Raw genomic sequence first — 13,159 nt, 5'->3', positions numbered from 1 at the left:
TGATATAAATGCCAATAACATTATAAAAGTATGTTTTTCTTCATAACTGTATTGCATCCACAACTCATTTAAGTTTTCGTATTGCTTCTTGTTTCAGTGCAACCAACTAGATAAGTTTACAACACATCTTACTTTTTCCCATTCAAAGGACAAAGAAACCCAAAGAGCAACACTGATCTCTGAGTGCATGGCTACAATAGTGCCGAATCCTCTTTCAGCAAGTTGAGATGTTGAGCAGGCCACTTCAAACGTGATAAGACCTCGATTCACAGGGTGTCTGAACAGATTCCTATTTGTCTGTGCCACTTCAGAAAACCACATTCTCTCTGGCTGCTAAGTCTTGAAGGTTAGTGTGAAACTTGGGGATTTGAGAACAGACCGAGAGAAGACACAGCTAGAAACATAAACCTCACCGTATCTGCCTTCCTGTAGCAATATTCCACCACCCTTGGAATGGTCAGGTAAGTAAGTCAAACCTCCTAAGTCATAACATAATGTTCAAGAGAAGAAACCTGTGTTTACCAGCTGTGAGAAACTCCAGGGTTCCAAAACTAGAACAAATGCAGAAATTCAGAGACTTTCTTTGCTGTCGCAAATTAAGAAGGGGGACATTGAACACCTTTAATGGAAGGAACTGCAAAAGTCCTTACCAAAACAGGATGCAAGTTTTAGTGCCAGTTATGGAGACAGCAACATGAACACAAAATATTACAGGTACTATGAGCAGGGGCATCTTCCAACTGATGGAAGCCACTTATTGGGTACTAAATCCTCCTTGAGAAACTTAATTCTGTTTCCCCATCTTTGAACCAATCCTTGCACAAGCCTGGGCTCCATATCTGCAGAAATCTTTAGATTAAAAGCAAACAACTCCAGCAGCAAAATAGTTATTGTGACAAACTGATTAAGTCACGTTCGTAATTCATGCATGAGTTCACGGTTTGCTTGGCTTTCTTAGAAATCAGCTTTTTTTGGATATCATGACTTTCGTGGCCAGAAGCAAACCGTATCACACCCCGTTCCCCAGGATGGCCACAACACCTGACCGTCTGAAGACGGCGGGCAGAAGCTCTGTGATATATTTTTGCATCCGAAAAGCAGGCGATGAAAACAATGTCGCAGAGAGAAGCAGATGGCCAATGAGTTATCACTCTCGGTCTGATGACTTATGTGGGCTGAACTTGTTTATTTACTCACATATTTGCCAAAACGAAGCGTTCCTTGTGTTGGCAGCAGCTCTGCTATGTGGTCCTGAGGTGGCCGCAGCTATACCGTACGTAGCGCTACCTACACGCAGCACCGAGGGATCAAGCACATACCTTCAAACCACCTCTCATTTTCCTACAATGATAAAAGTTGACCCTTCCCCGGGCCAGGGAGTTAAGCAGCAAGTATTTCTAACAGTGGAGCCTGTTTGGAGGAACAAAGCCACAGCCCCGGGATGAAGGCAGCAGCAGCAGCCCCTGCCCACCCTGCCTGGGCTTCCCATCCGCGGGGAGCATGCTTTGGAAAGAATATTCACATGGAAGAAACATTTCTTTGAAAGAGGCCACCAGCTTCTTCAGCTCTTCGCCCATCTTCTCCTCTGGTATTTTTGACAAATGGAAGTAATGCTATTTTAACACTACCACACTTTTCCTTTTCTCCCAGCATCTTCATGCTAGGAGATGAGCAACTGAGATGTGAAGTTGAGCAATTTCTTGCCATGCTAAAGCCACCGTCATTCAGCGTGCAGGCATGTGCCGTGACGTTGTTCCCCGGCCACAGCAGCTTTGCAAGGAACGTTTTTAGGCTGTCCTTGCCTAAACTGTTGATGCAAGCCCTGTGCTCACCCGGGATGAGGCATGCTGAAGCTGCCGTCATATGGGTGTGAAGCAAAAAGCACGATTTGTGTGTCAGCGAGCCCTGTCACATGAACCATCCCGGAGAATACACATTCTTCTTAGATCATCTCACCCCCTCTTCAGAATTGTTCTCATTATCTTCTCTTTGATTGTTCTCATTACCTTCTGGGTATATAAAAATAACGCAGCCTTTCTCAGCACATAACAACCAATTATGTATAAATACAGTATTAAGAAAATAACTCGGATATTTTTGCCGATAAATTAGCTGCTGAAAACAAGGGGAAAAAATGTCATTGTGTGACCATTTAACCCGCTGAAAATCATCGGAGAGAATCGTCTGTCTGCAGTTACAATAACGCCACTGCCCTCAGCTACAGCTAGCAACCAGCCTTACTGTTGTAAAGGTCACAGACCTAAGACCTAAAACCCTAATGTCTTGGGTTTTCTGGACAAGGAGCTTCTATGTTATTTCCCCCCTAGCACAAGTTTCACCATGTTCCTGTCCTGCACCTGAAGCGACTAAAGGCTTTCAGCATGCTTTACGTACTGCCAAGAGTACTGGAAGTAGATCAAGCCATCCTTGAGGGTTCAGCGAGTCCTCTGAATGACCAGGAGGTGGATGTGACGCTGGAGGTGCTCATCGGTGCCCTCGCAGACCTGTATGCTCTGAAACACGCGGGATGGCCGCACGGGCCCGCCAGCTACGGGTCAGATCCTCTTCACACGCCCTCGCCACGTCTCGTGCAGCATCCGAGCCCCAGCGCCAGTGCAGAGAAGCCTGCCCCAGCTCCCCGCCCACCCAGCGGTGTGGGAAGTGTTACACAGCGAGACTCATGAACGCCATCTGCTCAGCTGGGGAGTCGGACTTTTTTTTTCCCCTTGGTGTATAGCAGTCGGTGACAGTATAAAGTAGACTAATACAATCTCACTTCTTCCATTTCTGTACGCAGTGAAGAAAAAACAAAGTCCAAATGTACTTTCCGTCTCCCACAATATTGCTCTTAGTTTTCTAAATGAATTTGCTTGTACTGTTTCTTTAAAACAAGAAAAAAATCACTGGGTGCTTGAAGTTTAACTAAAAGAAACTCTTATTCCAATAAAAAGTAAGAGGCGTAAATATGCACAGTGCTGACACCTGCACAGGAACATCACGTCTACAGAGGAAACAACCTTTTCAGCGGTGCCTTTATTCACTCTACTATGAAGAAAGAACACGAAATTTCACACGTTAATGCAAATACAATGAAAACTTCAATGCAGACATGGAAAAAAAAACCACAAAACACTCCCTTCGAAACACGTGAAAACACTGCACATCTTTTTCCTATTCTTCACATCCACCAGTAAGCAATCTTTTTTTTTTTTTTTTTTTCCCAAACTATCCAAGTACTTGGGCTATCAGATCAGTGGGGCTGATTAGTCCCACACAACAGTGTGGTCTGTTAATTACAGCATGTGTTACTTGCAGCATTTCTGTGGCTTGGAATACCAATAACCCAAAGAGTCTCCCAGCTCTCCGGAAGATATGGCAGCTGGTTAGAGGCACACAGCCCAGGACTCCCCATTTTTACAAGCTGCCCAGTGTGATTTTTCTTGCTTCACCTTTCCTCGTGAAAAAGCTGATGTTTCTCTTTTTTTTATTATTTTATTTTGTTTTGCCCACAGAAGTCCCTCAACTGCACATGCAGCCACTTGCCTCTCATGGGGTTTCCCAGGGGATAAAAAAAAAAAAAGTAAAAAGGGAGAAAATCAGTTCCCAGCGGGCTGCAACTGAGTGTCCCCAAAGAGGAAGACCCCAGCTGACTCTCAGCAGCATCAGAGGGAGCTCGCCCTGCACCACGCAGGGAGCAGAGGTAGAAACAGCACTGCCATCTCCTGCGCACCAGCCCTGCATCCTAACAAGAGAACAAAGAGATGTTCCTCAGGCATGTATTACCTATGGGCTGCACATCAGCTTCCCCTAGACTGATGAGCAGATAGAAGGACATCAGACATGCAGATACAAATGATCCCAAACTTTCCTCTATCTTTAATGCTAAATCATCTGTGCAATATCCCCTAAAAATAATAGAAAAGGATTTTGTTTCTTTTCTCAACTTCACTAAAAAAGAGTTGTTTTGTTTGTCTTGGGGAAGAGTGGCAGAAGAAAAAGAAAATGTTTTTAACGGTGCAGTGATTTAGGGCAGGAAGAAGAGAGGAGGCTGTTCACAGGGCTCATTAACACACCAAAACCTTTCACCTGTAAGAGTAAGCCCCACCAGCCCCAGGCTCCTGCTGTGATCAGCTTACATCCAAAAACTAGTTCTGCTCCTCCTCAGCCCAGTTCCCAGTGGGCATGCATCCGCGCGCCTCTAGCCGATCCCACCATTTCCACAACCAGCAGTCTCTCTGCTCAGAGCCAGAAAAAAAGGGGAGGCAAGAGGATTTGAAGTGCTGATGCTTATCTGAAAGCGTATCCGCAAATAAGCTGAAGGCCGACTCCAAGCAAGGGGGTTGTTTCTGACTCCTGCAAGACACAGCAGCCACCAAATATGAAACTATTGAACCAAACGCAAAAGGGTGGCACAGTTTGACACTTGCGAAGCATTTGCATGTGGACGGGACTGGCTCGTTGGGGATGATTAAAGCAAAGTAGATCAAACCTAGAAGCGCACGCTCCTGAGCGCTCTCCCAGGCGGCCAAGCCTGGGCAGGCTGCAGCAAAGCCCAGCCAGGGGAAAAGCCATTCCTTCAGAGGCTGGAGAAAATTCGGCACGTACCGCGCGCCAGGAGCCAGGCATCCGCAGCACTGCGGTACCCCCGACATGTCCACACCTCGCTCAGGGAGAGTGAGCCCCTCCTGGGGAGGGGAACAGCCCTCACCACTCCGAGTGGCTGTGCCACAAGCAGCCGGGCTCCCCCGCTCCACAAAACCCCTCGGCACAGGGCGAGGAGGGTGAGGCATTGCTCAGAGACTGTGGCTAGGTGTGGAGAGATGCCTTTGATGCCAGCGATGCTCTGCTGGACGGAGATGCGGCGAGCGCAGTGAGCGCACCCGCAGTGACCTGCTTGCTACCAGAAGACAAGCCCGGGCTTACTGCTGCGGCCATGGGACTCCTGCAGCAAACACACATTAACTTCATCCAGTCGTCTACGTTTTTCATCACTTGAATAGCAGATGGCATTTGTAACCTGCTCAAATGCATCGGCTCTCAAGACTACGCGAAGACATTAAATAAAGCAACTAATTCAACTTACTGTTCCAGCATCTTGCAAATTAGAGATCTATTTGTGGAACTGACGGAACATGGGAGGTGGGGGGAGGAAATGTTAATAGCACAATTATGCAGTTAATACCAGTTTAGTAAGTTATTCAACAAAAAAAATAAAATATGAGAAAGCGGCATTTGAAAACATTTAGCAAAACACATTCTTAAGTGAAGATCGAAAGCCATCTGAATAAACTCGGCAGAAGTCTTCCACGGGCGTGGGTTTATAACTATGATTTATGTCCTGATAGCCAGGCAATGAATGCAGTTTGTCAGGCACCTGAGACAGCTTTACATTTATGATTCATTTGCACAAGAAATGCTTTCAACAGCTTCATTTTTTTTAATTTATATTGTAAGACTATCACATGATAGGAAAGGCCACAGCCAACCCAAATAGGCATCTAGCCTGATAATTGGTCTCCTAAAGTGGCCAACAGTGCGGAGCCAGGGAAGAACATGGAAGCAACGCTACCTGCCCGTAGCACTCTGCTGTCTCCCACCACTTGCAGCTCAAGGGACTCGTGCCCGCCGGGATCCCCCTGTTGAGTTGCCTCCACACATGAGCACAGATTTGTACAACGTCATTGGCCTTGCCTGATTTGGTAGGATAGCAGCTACTGGGCACCTGAAATGGTGTTATTTTTTGAGGATAGCACCACTCTCAATATAGAAATAATTCAGTACAGGCATTACTGAACACTGCAGTATGTACTCCAGGCTGCATGCACAAACATGACAAAAGCCTGACCACAGTTTGCTCTTTCTTTAGAGAAGAAGCAGTTCACCTCCTCGTGTCTTACAGAGAAGGAAGTTTTCACCCCCGACGTATTGCATTTAAATACAGCGAACTCTTGCCTTATTTTAATTTATTTTTGAACCAGGCGAGCTGAATGTACTAAAGAGACGGTAGTGATATAAACTACTTTTTAGTGTAGGGTGATGAAACTTGTAATGAACCATCCCACACACTTTTTATATCAGACGGCTTCCAGAAAAGTTATTTTAGATTATTTTTCTGTTGAAAAGTGGTTATGGCACTGTGAAAAATAGCCTACCCGTAGAAATCATCAAATACTTAAGTCCCCAATCTTTCAGTCTAGCTCTAGGCTGGCAAATTATTCAAACTCTAACCTTGTTTTTCAAGGAATTCACCTACACCCTCATTGCAGGATCAGGCACCTCATCACAGGGATCTGCCTGGGTCTTCCCCAGTTTCATCATTATTGTGCTTGGATACTTAGGAGGAGTCATAGTGACAAGGATGACTGAGGATTAACAACAAATATATATATATATATATATATATATATATATATATATAATTTTCATTTTTTTCAAAATGCAAACCACCGTCAGACTGCCTTTGCATGGGCCATCTCCCTAGATTTTATGAAGACATAAAGGAAAGGACCTGGCAAAGCACACACCGAACAAGCACTAGACGGTGACCGAGGCGCACAAGAAGTATTTTCAAAGCAGCTCTCTGGGAAATGAAGACAAACACGCAGAATTTCGCTGTGCTCTAACCTGAGCACCACACAGTGCCCCCTGCTGCATACACAAGGCAACAGGCGAAACACCACCGAACAAGGACATTACCTGATATCAAACAAGATACGCTGCATGCTTGACTACTACTTATTTCCATGATTACTCTTGTTTTCTAAAAATACTAATAAATTATGCAAGCATCTTCAGTACTGGCTGGGAGCAGATGTTTTTCATGCTCCCTCTTCCCATCCAGCCTCCTGCGTTGTGTCTGCGAGCAAGCTGTCACCTTTCCTCCCACCACCCAGCAGTGGGAAATTCGTGCTGAGAGGGAGCCGAGGCGCTGGGCAGCCGGGCAGGGGGAGCACCCGGTGCTGTTATCATCAGATTTAATCACAGGACACTCATCGGGGCTAAACAGCACCGCGTGGCGTGGTCTATACGCTGCCCTTGTCCTAAATATCTAGAGTAAGAAATCTATTGGGGAAGTGATGAAGCCAGGGGAAGCGCCCATCTCCCTGTCCTCTGAGCTAGAAGAAACAAAACAAAGAGAAACAAACATAAGGGAAGGTCAAGCGTTTGATGTAGTTTCCAACTTCCAAATAAACGTGCATTAACAGCCTATAAAAGGTCCCTCACACGCAACATGAAAGAGGTAAATGCAGACTGAGGAACCGTGAGCCTGAAGAGGATTTATCGATTGTCAGACAGAGCCAGGGAGGTCTCCTAATGTGGAATACAAATATTTAATCTGATTCCGAAATCTTATCTGCTGCCCTTAAGAAGATTAACATAAATTCTCTTTCAGCAGACTATGAATTTCTGATCTATTGCATGAACTAGAAATATTTATCAAGAAGCAAGAGTTGAGCATTTTAACCATTTTATTAGCATTCTACTCAAAATCACATTCAACAGAGGTGGCCAAAGTTCGAATCAGTTCAAGGAAATTACATCACACCAATGTTATTTGCATGCATGCGTGTTGCATGATGCAGACATGTTGCACCCATACACAGAGATGAAATCATAAGGAATTTGTTCAAGATCTCTGTTCTTGAACAAAAAATAATAAAAAAATCAGGCATGAAGATGTTACAGCAGGAAAGTTCTTTCTAAAAAAAAAAAAAAAAAAGTTTAAAAAGTCCCAGACTGATAATATCTGCACTAACCTGGAATGAAAGGAGATATTTAAGAGAAGAAGCTATATTCAGGGGGGGAATCCATACACACACCCTTTTTTCTGCCGTACACAGACTGAGTACAAGGCAGACTGCTAACATCATGGCTGTGCACTGCTAGGCTCTGGCCTACGAATCCACATAACTAGCCAGGATTTAGGCTTGTCCTTGACACTTCTCTTCCCCCAAGTGGAAAGGGATGGGAGGAACAGCCATGCCGCAGAAAACTTGCTCCCCTGGAGCAACCCTTCTCGTTTCTCCCATTTCTGCCCATAAGCTCAGCTGGCACAGGGCCAGATAGGCGAGTCAAAAGCTTATGGTATGTATTTGCTAGAAATCTGAGGTCCCCGGTATGGTTGGTCTGAAGTAAGAAAAGCATGGTGGATGCCACGACGGAGGAGGCGGGAGGCTCCACAACCCTGCTCGAATTCAGCCTCCTCCTGCCCAAAAGGAGCTGACCTAGGTAGGGGTTCAGGTGGGATCGGACAGCACGATGAGGCCAACCCGGCAGCACACGTACTGACATTCCTGCTTTTTCCCTCAATAGCCAATTCTCAGGTGAGCCAGCAGGCCACAGCCAAGCATTATCTCTGTGCTATTAGCCCTGGGGCTTTTACCTGAGATGTAAAGCAAGTCAAATAGCCTTGCGCTTGTCATGAGCAACACACAGTTGCAGCACCTCACCTAACTGGAGCTGAGCCTTTCATCTAGCCTTGACCCAAGGGCACCACAAATGAGTCCTCAAGTACCATGTTGTGTGGGCTTCTGCTTGCAGACTTGGAGGCAATGTAACGAATGGCACATGGACATGTGAACGTTTGCATGTTCCCTGTAGTCAGTAAAAAATTAGTTTCATGATGACGTACAAAATGCATTACCATTCTTAGGCTCTATACTAATTCTTTGTACTATCTAGAGCAGAAGAAAACAGCACAGGATCACAGAGACAAATCATTTCCTTCCTATCCTGTTGGAAGCCCACATGGCTGAGGCCTGCTCTTCAGCAGGGCACAGGGAATACCTCTTTGTTCTTGCTTTTGCACACAATAGCTGCAGTCACAAAATGGGTCTCCCCTCAAAGGTGTACACCTTGCATAATTTCAGGCCGAGCATTTTAATTTCCCTGCATTTTCTTCTGGAGGTGCCTAGTTAGTGAGATGTATGAACACCCGAGGCAAAGCAATAATGTCACAGGTCAGACAAGTCCACTGACATGGGACACTTTTTCTAGTACAGCAGCCTAAATTCAAGTGCCCATTGCTGTGTTTTCCTCATATACCTACTGTGCAGCTAATATGAAGCAGAAGTCCTGTGGAAAGCCACAGTAGACGATCACATATTCTCTCCTGCTCTCAGCTGTAAAATGGCAACAGCAATACATCCTCCCCTCAAGGAGTTTCTGTCATCACAGGAGTGGAAAATCCATCATCCACTTTCTGCTATGGAAATAGTGAGGCCCACATACCTACCCCAATGGAACCTCACTCCATCATAATCCAGAGGCAAAAGAGTGTCAAAAGTTAAGTTAAATTTGTACCAGAAATTACAGACTTGCCATTTCTTAAGCCGTGAGCACTTGCCTTGTGAGCTTTTAACTTCAGGTTTTAGCACATAAATTCCTGAGGTACCTTAAGGAAAACAGAAAGGCTGCTAATTATGCGTGCGCACACACAACACACACATTACACGTGTACACCCCTGGATTATCTGCTTTCTGACATTGGGAAAGCCATTCTTCCAGAAAGTACTGCGCTGGTGGGCCTCATTACTGAAGGCTAATCTCGTGTTGCCGCTACCACTCCTGCCACCAGGAGTACTTAGTGCCAAGAATACAAGCTTGCATAAAACTTTAACAGTTTTTCTTCCTTCTGCTTTATCTGCAGCCAAAACACTAATTTTCTGTGCGATATACCCAGTAATACGTATGGCGAATACTTACTGGCACCAGCAACTACTGCCTTATGCTCGTCACGAACTTAAACTAGCCCAAAAAGCTCCACGTGAGGCAGGTTGCATTGGACGCTGCCTGCTGGACTCGCTCCTGAGCTTCCGCACGCGTGTTCTCCACTTGAGCTACATCGGATGATAGGGACGGATGGTGGCTGCTTGGGGAGGAAGCAGGAGGGAGAAAGCCATGCAGCGCCAGCACCAAGCGCAGGGCCCGGGGGCGCTCCGGCCAACTCCCAGCTGGAAGATGAGAGGCTCCTTTATCAGCTGGTGCCCTCCGGCAAGGTGCTGAGGGTAGGAGCTGGGCGCTGGGAAGCTATCCTCAGCCTTGCAACTTCCTAGGCAATCCCAGAGCTGTTCTGGATGCTGCTTTGAAGGCTGCATGGTGAGACAGAATACATGTGCTGGCACACCTCAAGTTTTCTCAGGGGATAGAGACCACAGTAAGAAAATTTTCAGTTTCTCGCCTCCCCTTTGTAAAAGCTGAACTTCATGAATTGAAGAAAAGATGCTCCCCTGAGCCCAAGGCACCTCCTCAGGGGAATTTACAAGCCTGCCACAAACAAAACCAGTTTTAGAGCTCCTCTCCCCCACTCCCTGCTCCTCCTAAAACGGGGGAAAAGCAGTCTTTCATAACACTGTGCATTTGGTGGCCTAAATATAGGTGCTACCAGATGCCCCGCTGACGCAAGGGGGTCAGAATTTGAGAACGCGAGAAAATGACTCAGTTTCCGTCAGGAAAGTCGACCTGGCACAATTAACCTGAGAGCGGCAGTGGGACGAGGCTCCAAAGCGCTCGTTCCTGAGGCGTGCTTCTGCTGGGAGAAGTCAGGCAGTTCAGGACGGCCGAGGGTCAGTTCTCACATTTACACCTGACAGCATTAATTCCTCTGGACATGAAACACCCCCGGAGCCCATCTGAAAAAACAACGCCCTTCTGCCGCGACGTCCTGATGTCATTTCCCAACCTCCTCATTCAGAGGCTGCGAGTAACACGCCGCCACATCCAGCCTCAGTGGCGGCTGCCCCCAGTGCAGAGAAAGGAAAACTTGGTTACGTGCCTGCAAAGCCATCGGGCTCCTTTGAGAAGCGCCCCCTTTCGCTTCTCATGTGGGTACCCACTGGCCACACACCCCTCCTGATCATCTTTCCAAGTTCTGATGCACTTAAACATGCTTTTTGCAACTATAAGCAGTTTAACACTTTTTCCCTTAAATGTGAGAAGTAAAACACCATACTGTGCTCTGTCCCTCCATGAAACTGCCCACACAGCTGCTTCTGACCCAAGAACGCTTTCCCTCCCTCCCATTTTTCTCCACAAGCCCACACACATCAGGCAAACTTACATTACTTGATTTTTATGATTAGCCGCCTGCTGGACCTCTGTCAGAGCAGATAAACAGGAGCGCATGGAAAAATCACAACCAGAAGGAAGAGAGGCATACAAACGGGCTCCCACTAACCTTTCGCCAGGGTGGGGGAGCTGGGAAGGCTGGATCCACGGGGGCCCAACCCGGGCAGCAAAGTCGCTCCCGACGGCGGACGAGCAAGTGAGCAGGCAGGGAGAGCTGGTGGCTGGGCGGGGAGGAGGAGCGTACCTGGGCAGACGAGTGGTTAGCAGCTAGGCTGGGGAGCAAGCAGCCAGGAATTGCAAATAACTGTCAGCTGCCTGGGAAGCGGCGCGGAAGGAGTAGATGTTCACTGCCAAACTGCCCTGAGCTGTCAAGTGGATGCTCTCCTCGCTCCGCGTGGGGCTAACCCTAACCCTAACCAACCCTAACCCTAACCAACCCTAACCCCATGCCACCAGCAGGCTTCCCTGCAGCTCCCTTGCTGGGAATGACGGGCAGTCAGCAGGGAACAAGCACATGCATTTGAGAGCTGCTATCATTTCTGGGCACGATCTGCTCCTGCAAGCTTTCCTTCACACCAGCTTCAAGGCTTTGTATTGCCAAGGTAGCTGAGAAGTTGCCGAAATGCTGAGATTGCCACAGCTGCACTGATGGCCTCAGAAGGTCTCCAAAAGCCCAAAGCGAGGCAGACATTTAATAAAATTTCCAAATATTACTTTAGTGAGAAATAGCAAGCAAACAAAAACAAAAAAAACCCACAACCTCTGACCTACAGCATTGCTACCCAATTTTCTGTTAGAACATACCTCTGATGATTGTAACTCTCGTAATTACAAAGCTGAATGCATTTTCATCATGGATGGATTGTTGTGGGTGAAGTAGCTTTTGGAAGCCAAATGACTAAAGATCTTTCGCAACCACAGTCTCAGAGCAGACGTCATTCAAAAACCCAAGAGGATTCAGGTCCAAGCCCACAGACTCAAACCTCAATGAGATTGAGCTGAAGCCAAAATGGCAAAGACCTTAATTTTCCAGCCAGGATGCAACAAAACTCTCATACAAGAGAGGAGATCCTGGGGGTTGCCACTGGGGATAACAACCTCCGCATAGCTCTCAAAACATTTCTGGTTTAAAATAATCAAATTCTTGTGAGAATAATCAGCTCTTATTTACAGCATTTTTGACCAAAGACTTTGCAGGATGCATTCACAAGATTTCAATGTCACTGAACCATGTAAAACTTGGTCCTACCTCCAGCCCACATGAAAATATATTATCTTTTAGTTAAAAAGAGCCTTTACAGCACCACATCCTATTTTGACTCTCCTTTTGTTCACGTTTCCACTCCTAGAAGTGGTACTTAATCACCTTTTTCAACAGACTTTCTGCCTAGTTTTCCGTAAACATAATTTGCGTCAGAAGGCATTACCAGGGAGCGGGTCATAGCATCACCACACCTCGCTGCCTTTTCTCCAGCGGCATGCTCGGCCCTGCATTGTACACAGAGGCAAAATTGTTGTGTGGTGGTTAGTGTCAAGCTTTCATGTTAATGGCCAGCCTCTAGCACTGATAGTCTTCAGCGTTTTGTGCAGGCCTAGCAAATAATTATGCCTGTAGTGTTTCTGGCTATTTGATGCAGCTTTGGTTGATCCTAAGAGTCAAGTTCCTTTCAACTAGCAGAAATGCAAATACGCGTTAGAGAAAAATGCATCCTTGGCATTATAATTTCTACTTATGCAATCTCCTACTGGTGGTTCCACATAGTTCTGCTTCACGGGCTCTTTGTAACTGAAATTTACCTTCAGATGCCTACAGTTGTAGCACAAACACACTGAAGAGGTTTCTAACACCCGTCCCCAACCATTTTCTGATGGCAGAAGTGTTACAGGCAGCCTGGCACACCTTCCATCTGCAGCACAGCCCTCCTGTGGACAGTAAGGAGGGCTCTGCTTTCTTGTCCAGCCAAACAGATACATTTAAACAAGTGAAGAGCAAAAAAATAAGCGAGGAATAGTTCTACAACATAATTGCATACTTACTTATAAATAGCATGTTTTCCACGTGTGTCAGATATCAAATAGCTTAATGACAACT

The 13,159-nt window shown here is 46.3% G+C and overlaps 2 protein-coding genes across 2 annotated transcripts in view; both read right to left on the bottom strand.

The window, feature by feature from the left end:
- STOX2 (storkhead box 2) overlaps nt 1-9,789 on the bottom strand; it is a 93,886-nt gene extending 84,097 nt beyond the window's left edge. Inside the window, exon 1 of the mRNA XM_084518501.1 lies at nt 9,706-9,789. The gene's annotated coding sequence lies outside the window, so the exon portion shown is untranslated. The remainder of the gene's footprint in view (nt 1-9,705) is intronic.
- The window catches only part of LOC311436385 (stork-head box protein ham-1-like), a 58,837-nt gene that overhangs the window by 3,537 nt on the left and 42,141 nt on the right, over nt 1-13,159 (bottom strand). The gene's annotated exons all lie outside the window — the stretch shown is intronic.

The sequence above is a fragment of the Aythya ferina genome, assembly GCF_964211825.1.
Source record: "Aythya ferina genome assembly, chromosome: 4".
In the NCBI taxonomy this organism is placed as follows: Eukaryota; Metazoa; Chordata; class Aves; order Anseriformes; family Anatidae; genus Aythya; species Aythya ferina.
Note: the sequence above shows the minus strand (reverse complement) of the source record. Positions and strands in the feature narration are given on the sequence as shown.